The sequence below is a fragment of the Bos taurus genome, chromosome 9, assembly GCF_002263795.3.
Source record: "Bos taurus isolate L1 Dominette 01449 registration number 42190680 breed Hereford chromosome 9, ARS-UCD2.0, whole genome shotgun sequence".
Taxonomy (NCBI): Eukaryota; Metazoa; Chordata; class Mammalia; order Artiodactyla; family Bovidae; genus Bos; species Bos taurus.
This window is the reverse complement of record NC_037336.1, coordinates 59,096,462-59,104,482: the sequence shown is the minus strand read 5'-3', so window position 1 is coordinate 59,104,482 and position 8,021 is coordinate 59,096,462. Positions and strand designations below refer to the sequence as shown.

The following is an 8,021-nucleotide window of genomic DNA, read 5'->3' as shown; positions in this document are numbered from 1 at the left end:
GTCCAAGGGACTCTCAAGAGTCTTCTCCAACACCACAGTTCAAAAGCATGAATTCTTTGGCATTCAGCCTTCTTAATGGTCCAACTCTCACATCGATACATGACTACTGGAAAAACTTATAGCTATACATTTCAGAAATTCCATTATTGAGGAAAAATGTATTTTTTTCCTGCTTCTGTTTCATATGTGCTCACACAACTGAGCTCATTCTAAACTAAAAGAATATTCCTATAGTAGAACAACTTAAACTAAATCAAACTAACCAAAAGAAAACATTATCTTCACTAACAAGATTTCTATTCTATAAGGAATAGGGATATATCAATATAGATGGATAGTTAGAGAGAAAGTTCTGGTGAAATGTTCTCCCTTTTTTTGTTACACGGTGAAATTTGTCCACAGCAGCCCTCTCAGGGTCTTACTTGTACCCTTTATATAGAGAAAATGTTTCATAGTCAAGGAAATGGGAGACAGGCAAAAGATAATTCAAACTCCTTAAAATACATCTTTTTGTCTTCTTTGGGCAAAATCATTCCCATGAGATTTTTCTCTTTTATTCCCTGAACTATCAAAGGGTCTTCCTTCATTGTAAAGCCAAGAGCTCTTTTGGCTCCTTTTATGAGCTGGCCAATTTACTCCCATTGCCTGTTAGTGTTTAATTATCCAACTACCTCACAATTAAAACTCATTCCAACTGCTGAAAAATTGCTATCTGGCATTTACTTAGCTCTTTCCTTATGTGTATATTACACATGATTGACCTCTAGGCTTTTTTGATATATATTTTTTTATTGTGTAGATTCCCAAGGCTAATTGGTGACAGTAGAAAAAATATAGCTAAATTATTCGTGAATGATTTTTCAAAGGTTAAAAATAATTGGGAAATAAGAAAGAGATTTATGAAAAGAAAATGCAGCAGTCTGGTAACCATTCAGGGAGAACCAGCTCTTAATTGTAACACTAATAAAACTTTAAATGTCTCATTATTACACAATGGAAGAATGAACTCTGAGGTCACAATAGTTTGAAATATTAGGAACTTTCAGTTATTTTGCTCTTTTCCTGAGAATATGTGCTTGAGCAGTTGAAATCTGGAGACATTCTGCCCTTGAACTGGTTTACATCCTTAGTATCTCCAAGATGTCATGGTGATAGCCATCATCCATTCATCCACAAGCTTGATGATAATCTCTCCAGAGTCCATCTGTGAAACATTGTATCAGATGGGAAGGCAACAGCTAAGCCTGTTAAAATAGATTTGCATAAAACATTCCATCTTCTTCAGGTTGAGTTTGCCGCCTTTACCATTTTTCAACTTATCTGTCCTTGTTCCAGCACCATTTCTACAGAATGTCATTTGGTCACATTTGAGCAGATGGCATATCTTCTAATCTGCTAGTGCTTCACTCAGGATAATGAGTATTCTTTCCAAGGGTTGTGCTTTTCTCTCAGAGCATTGCTGAGGTGGAGAGTTCTCTGCCCTTCATAGCTTCCCCTAGGGAAAAAAAAAAATCCCAGTATTTCAAATATCTGATTTCAACAAGTCAGATGTTGGTTGGCATTTAGTAGACCAGCGAGAGGAAGTAGCCACCAGATTGCATGATTCTCCAGGGGCTGGTGGAGAAATCATTTTTCTATTCTCCACTGGGTCCCTTGAGGGTGAGACTCCCAGGGACTTTCAGTGATTTTCTCCAAATGAATATTCTTTACATTAGACTAATTCTTATTTCAAGAAAAGGATTTACTGCTCTCTAAGTTGAAGACAAACTATCGTAAATTGTGAGGCTGAAATAGAAGCTCTGGTTGCCTTATTCAGTGGTAAAAACTAGTGAGATTTAAATATTTCTCTAAATGGTATGCAGATGAGAGTCCACTTGGTTGTATTTCTAGGACCACCATGTGTCCTGTTGTAGTGACATTTTCTAATAATGTCATATTTTAAGTACGCAAAAGTTGGATAAATATGCCTTTGGTCATTTACAGCATGAAAACAATTTCCATTTTGTAGGAGATAAAATGGAGTGTCCTGTATGGACCTTTCCATACATTTTTTTCTTGTGAAAATTTTTTGTGAGAGTTATGGTTTTAGTAATTTGAGAAGGCATTCTAGAAATGAGGAAGAACAGAAGATAGTTAAGTGAAATGATATCAAGCTGTTAGAAATGAAATTTTTAAAATTCCAGAGTCAACCTAAATCCTTCTTCTTGGACTGTAACATAAATATTTCACAATTACACACTCTTCTTTAAGGATTGGCATTTTAAAAGATGGAAACTGAAAAGATATTTGTTGCATTTCTAGAGGAATGGTTGAAAACTTATTCCCAAAGAAAAATTACTAAGAATCTTTCCCCACATATGGAAATTTTTTTCTCTAATAGACTTTTTATGCTAAAGTGTTTATTATAATAAAAATTTATTTTAACAATAATGGCAGAGACTTAGAACAACAGAATCGCATACTAATAAGAATTTTTCAGTGAACTTGGGAAATTGGTCTTTGAATTTTAAGAAACCAGAGGGATAAGACACCAAGAAATGTGTAAAAATATAGTTTTCCTTTGTAATTGTTACAATTTGTAAACTCTGAAACACTTTATGAAAAATAAAATTATTTACTTTCCTCTAGTTTCAAATACGGAGAAGGCAATGGCACCCTACTCCAGTACTCTTGCTTGGAAAATCCCATGGATGGAGGAGCCTGGTGGGCTGCAGTCCATGGGGTCGTGAAGAGTCGGACAGGACTGAGCAACTTCACTTTCACTTTCCACTTTCACGAATTGGAGAAGGAAATGGCAACCCATCCAGTGTTCTTGCCTGGAGAATCCCAGGGATGGGGAAGCCTGGTGGGCTGCTGTCTATGGGGTCACACAGAGTTGGATACGACTGAAGCGACGTAGCAGCAGCAGCAGCAGTTTCAAATATATCATTTATATATATATTTCCTTTTTCCCGTAACCACAATAACAGGCCTGACATATATTCATTGGACTTATTCTGTTTTATGAGACATGTGGTAACATCCTTTTTTGTCTCCTCTGTTGCACTTCCTAAGCATTTAAATTGTTGTATTGTATTTTTAAATAGGGAGAAGGAAATGGTAACCCACTCCACTTATTCTTGCCTAGAGAATCCCGTGGACAGAAGAGCCTGGTGGGCTCCTGTCCATAGGGTCACACAGCTGAAGCGACTTAGCATGCATGCATGCATTGGAGAAGGAAATGGAAACCCACTTCAGTATTCTTGCCTGGAGAATCCCAGGGACAGAGGAGCCTGGTGGGCTGCTGTCTATGGGGTCACACAGAGTCGGACATGACTGAAGCAACTTAACAGCAGCAGCAGCAGCAGCATTTTTAAACAGACATATTCAAATACCAAGTTTTCTATTTTCTTTTTAAAATTTATTAAAATTTTTATATTTAAACAGTTGACATATAATGTTATGTTAGTTTCAGGTATACTACCTAGTGATTGAACATTTGCATCCATTAAAAAATAATCCCCATGATAAGTCTAGTAGCCATCTGTTCCCACACAACATGATTACAATGTTATTGACCATATTACTTGTGCTGTATATGACATCCCTGTGCCTTACTTATTTTATAATGAGAGGTTTGTATCCCAGTTCAAATCCCTGCATGTATTTTAACCCTTCACTCTCCCCTACTCCATCAAACACTCATTTGTTCTCTGTATCTGTGACTCAGCTTCAGCTTTATATTTGTTCATTCATTTGCTTTTTGAATTCCACATAAAGTGAAATCAAACAATATTTATCTTTCTTTGTTTGCCTTATTTCACTTAGTGTAATACCCTCTAGGTCCATCCAAGTTGTTGCAAATGGCAAAATTTCATTATTTTTAATGGTTGGATAATATTCCATTGTATATACTATATACATATATAATATATATATATATATATATTATTACACATACCACATATTCTTTATCCAGTCACTTTTTAATGGACACTTAGATTGTTTTCATATCTTGGTTATTGTAAATAATGCTGTAATGGACATAGAGGTACATATATTTTTTTTTAATTAGTATTTATTTTCTTCAGATAAATATCCAGAAGTGGAACTTCTAGATTATATGATAGTTCTATTTTTAACTTTTTGAGAAATTTCCATGTTGTTTTCCATAGAGGCTGCATCCAATTTACATTCCTACCAACAGTGCATGCTGCTGCTGCTAAGTCGCTTCAGTCGTGTCCAACTCTGTGCGACCACATAGACAGCAGCCCATCAGACTCCGCCGTCCCCGGGATTCTCCAGGCAAGAACACTGGAGTGGGCTGCCATTTCCTCCTCCAATGCATGAAAGTGAAAAGTGAAAGAGAAGTCGCTCAGTCGTGTCCGACTCTTAGCATCCCCACGGACTGCAGCTTACCAGGCTCCTCCGTCCATGGGATTTTCCAGGCAAGAGTACTGGAGTGGGTTACCATTGTCTTCTCCAACAGCGCATGGGGGTTTCCTTTTCTCCAAATCCTCAGAAACACTTTTATTTGCTGTGCTTTAAATAATAGCAGTTCTGACAGGTGTGATGCTATGTCTCACTGTGATTTTGGTCTGCATTTCCCTTTTCCTTCCCCAGGTTAGGGAAATTTTCAGCTAGTATTTCTTGGAATGAGTTCTCTGCCCCTTTCTGTTTGCCTTCTTTTTCTGGGAATACTATAAGGTAAATGTTAGTATACTTGATGTTGTCCCAGAGGTTTCTTAAACTATTCTAATTTTTAAAAGTGTTTTTCTTCCTGTTTGGCTCTTGTGATTTCTACTACTCTGACTTCTAGACCACCGACCCATCCATTCCTCTGTATCAGCTGATCTACTGCTGATTCCTGTTAGTGTATTTTTAATTTTCAGTTATTATATTTTTCAGCTCTGATTCTATTTCGTTTTGTTTAAATGCTCACTGTGTTCATCCAATCTCTTCTGAGTTCAGTGAGCATCTTTACGATCCTTACTTCAGACTCTTTATTGGGTAGATTGCTTATCTCCACTTTGCTTAGTTGTTTAGTTCTTTTTCTGAAGTTGTCTTTTCCTTTGTTTGAAACATATTCCTGTCTCTCCTCATTGTGCCCAGTACTCTGGGTTCATCTCTGTATTAGGAAGGTCAGTTACATTTCTTGATATTGGACGGGTGGTCTTATGTAGGAGATGACCTATAGGGTCCAATATCTTGCCTCCCTCTGATTGTCTGAGCAATATATTCTATATACTCTAGGGGCGCTCCTGATGTGGGATACATGCACTTTTCTTTCACGTCCAGGTCAACATACTGTGGGCATGTTGGTGGGTGGGTGGAGCTGGGCCCTGGCCTGCATGGTTGTGAGGCTGTGCCTTATGCCCACTGGATTTACATAAAACATTCCATCTTTATGGAATGGAATAGAAATGGATGGAAAACATTCCATCCACTGGAGGGTGGCGAGGGCTTCCTGTGTGGCAGGTTGCATGACCTGGGAGGATATGGGGCTTCTAGCCTGCTAGAGGGTGAGGCTGGGTCTCCTCTTGTGACTGTGCTCAACATGAGTGTGGATCCATTGGAAGGCATTCTGTGGCTTAAGGGAGCAAGGGGGTTGGTACAGGCCAGCTGGTGGGTGGATCCAGCTCCTCAGAGCTGACAGGCTGAAACAAGGATTCCAAAAAGGTGTTTGCCAGACCCAATGTTTCATTTCAGAATGAGTTTCTCCAAATGACTGCTGCCAGATTCTGTTCCCAGGGCAAGTCCCCTTTGCCTCCTACCTCTTTAGGAGGCACTCCAGAATCAGCAAGTGGATCCTACCCAGGGTCCTTTCAAACTGCTTCTTCTGCACTGGGACTTGGAGTACATGACATTTTGTGTGTATCTTTAAGAATGGAGTCTCTGTTTCCTGGAGCCCTGAGGCTCTCCCAAACATAAGCCCCACTGATTTTCAAAGTCAGATGTTCTGGGGAATCATCTTCTGGGTGCATTTCCACCAGGCTGAGGAGCCTGAGGTGGGACTTGGACCCTTTTCCCCTTGAGGAATTGGACCCGTAGCCCACAGTCTATGACTGTGCTATTACTCCTGTTTGTGGTTTGCTGACTGGGGGTTGTAGCTCCTGACCGTATCACATCTCTGTCCCTCCTACTCACCTTGTTGGGGTTCCTTCCTTATGTTTTTAGTTGTCGAAATTCTTTCAGCTGTGGAAAATCTTCAGGCCATTCTCATAGACAGTTGCTGTGTGTTAGTCACTCAGTCAGGTCTGACTCTTTGTGACCGCGTGGGCTCGTCTGTCCATGGAATTCTGCAGACAAGAATGCTGGAGTGGGTTGCCATGCCCTCCTCCGGGGATCTTCCTGACCCAAGGATGGATCCTGGGTCTCCTGTACTGCCAGTGGATTCTTTAACATCTGAGACACCCGGGGAAAGATAATGTTAAATGAAATATTAGCAGATGGGGATAATTAAAAAATAGGGTAGAAAACACTGGACAGGACATAGCTATAAACGAGTAAGCAACTTGCTTTGTGGCAGAAGTCGATTATTAACTGAAATGTACATAATGGTTTATGTGAACTTCATAATGTTATCTTATGGCCTTAAGTTGTTATCTTTCCAAATGCCAGAAATACAATGTATTTGTAAATTGCATTTATACACATGTCATTGGGAAACTGAAATATGGCACAAATGAGTTACACTGTCCATGTCTATTCTGTGACTATGGGAACAATTAACTCCCGGTATGCAGATTTTTGGTTTCTCTTGACTGGTATCATATTCTTGCGTTATCTCAACTAGCTACTATGTATTCAGGAAATATAAAGCAAAGTTACTAAGAAGAACATGGAGTAAATCTTCCTTAAGAAATCAGAAAAATGTGATTTTATCACTCAGAAATTAAAAAGAAATCATTATTTAAATTTATGTCCTTCATCACTTTTCTGAAATATTGAATCTTCAACAAAATTTTACTGGCTCTCTTTTAACCTCACTTCTATCCATGAATTTACTGTTAGAGCCCATTGCATCTTTTCGTACCACAAGCCCTCATTTAGGAATTTTTACACTTCTAAGCATCATTAGCCAGCACTGATCTGAGGTCATGGGGAGAAATGATGAGGGTTGAAACTTAAATGGTTATTATTAAGAAGGCATAGTTTAAAATTTTTTTTTGAGGGCAAAATTTAAAAGGATTAAAAATTTGTGATTTGGAAATTATCTGATTTTAGGTTACCACCCTACTATGTTATCATAATACAAATAAGAAATTCACCAGAGTGACCTAGAGTGAAAAAGAGCTGGACACAACTGAGTGACTTTCCCTTTCACTTTCATGTTCACTTGATTGTCCTATTGGAAATTTACCCAGATGTAATTTTAAAATACAGTTCTTTAAAATCATAGTAAAAAGAAGTGTAGTGGGAATGTATCTTTTGCATTAAGTTAAATTATTTGCTATTCTATCCTGTAGGGAGCTGTCTTCTTAAATAATATAATGACTAATAAATGAGCAAATGGTGATCATTCGGTTGTACTAGCTTTATTAGTTATTCAACTGGAAATAATAAAAGGAATAACTGTCTTAAAGGATTAGATCTATAGGCTTCTATAATCTCACATTCTGCTTTCCCACCATAGAGACTGACCAATTATACAATATTAAATATTACCCAGGAAAGGAAGTATTTCTAGTGTAATCTTTAAGGAAAAGAAGGAGGAAGAGAAGCTAGCAGGCTGGCTTTTAGGTTTAGGAAAAATATATCTCCTCTGTGACCTTTCAAGGATATTTTCTTTTTGCTGTAGATACTATGATAAACAAAAATAAAAACAGTCTTTACTTAGTCAGGAAATAGATCAGCATTCTCCCTTGAGAAGTGAATCACTGAACCAGTAGGTGACTTAACTCCCATGGTGGGGGCTGTGTTTTTGGAGCCTCCAGCATTCTCTGCTCCCTGAGGACACTCAGGATGGAATAGGGGCTTCTCTCCCAAATTTATTGGAGAAATACAGCCAACAATTTGTGCGCTGAAACCTCTAACTTGCT

The 8,021-nt window shown here is 38.3% G+C and overlaps 1 long non-coding RNA gene across 1 annotated transcript; it reads right to left on the bottom strand.

The window, feature by feature from the left end:
- Nucleotides 1–934: 934 nt before the first annotated feature.
- Nucleotides 935–6,410, bottom strand: LOC132346177 (uncharacterized). Its single transcript, XR_009495933.1, has 2 exons — nucleotides 6,127–6,410; nucleotides 935–1,495 (listed from the first exon to the last, which is right to left on the bottom strand). It is a non-coding gene; the product is annotated as an uncharacterized lncRNA (long non-coding RNA).
- Between the last annotated feature and the right edge of the window lie 1,611 nt (nucleotides 6,411–8,021).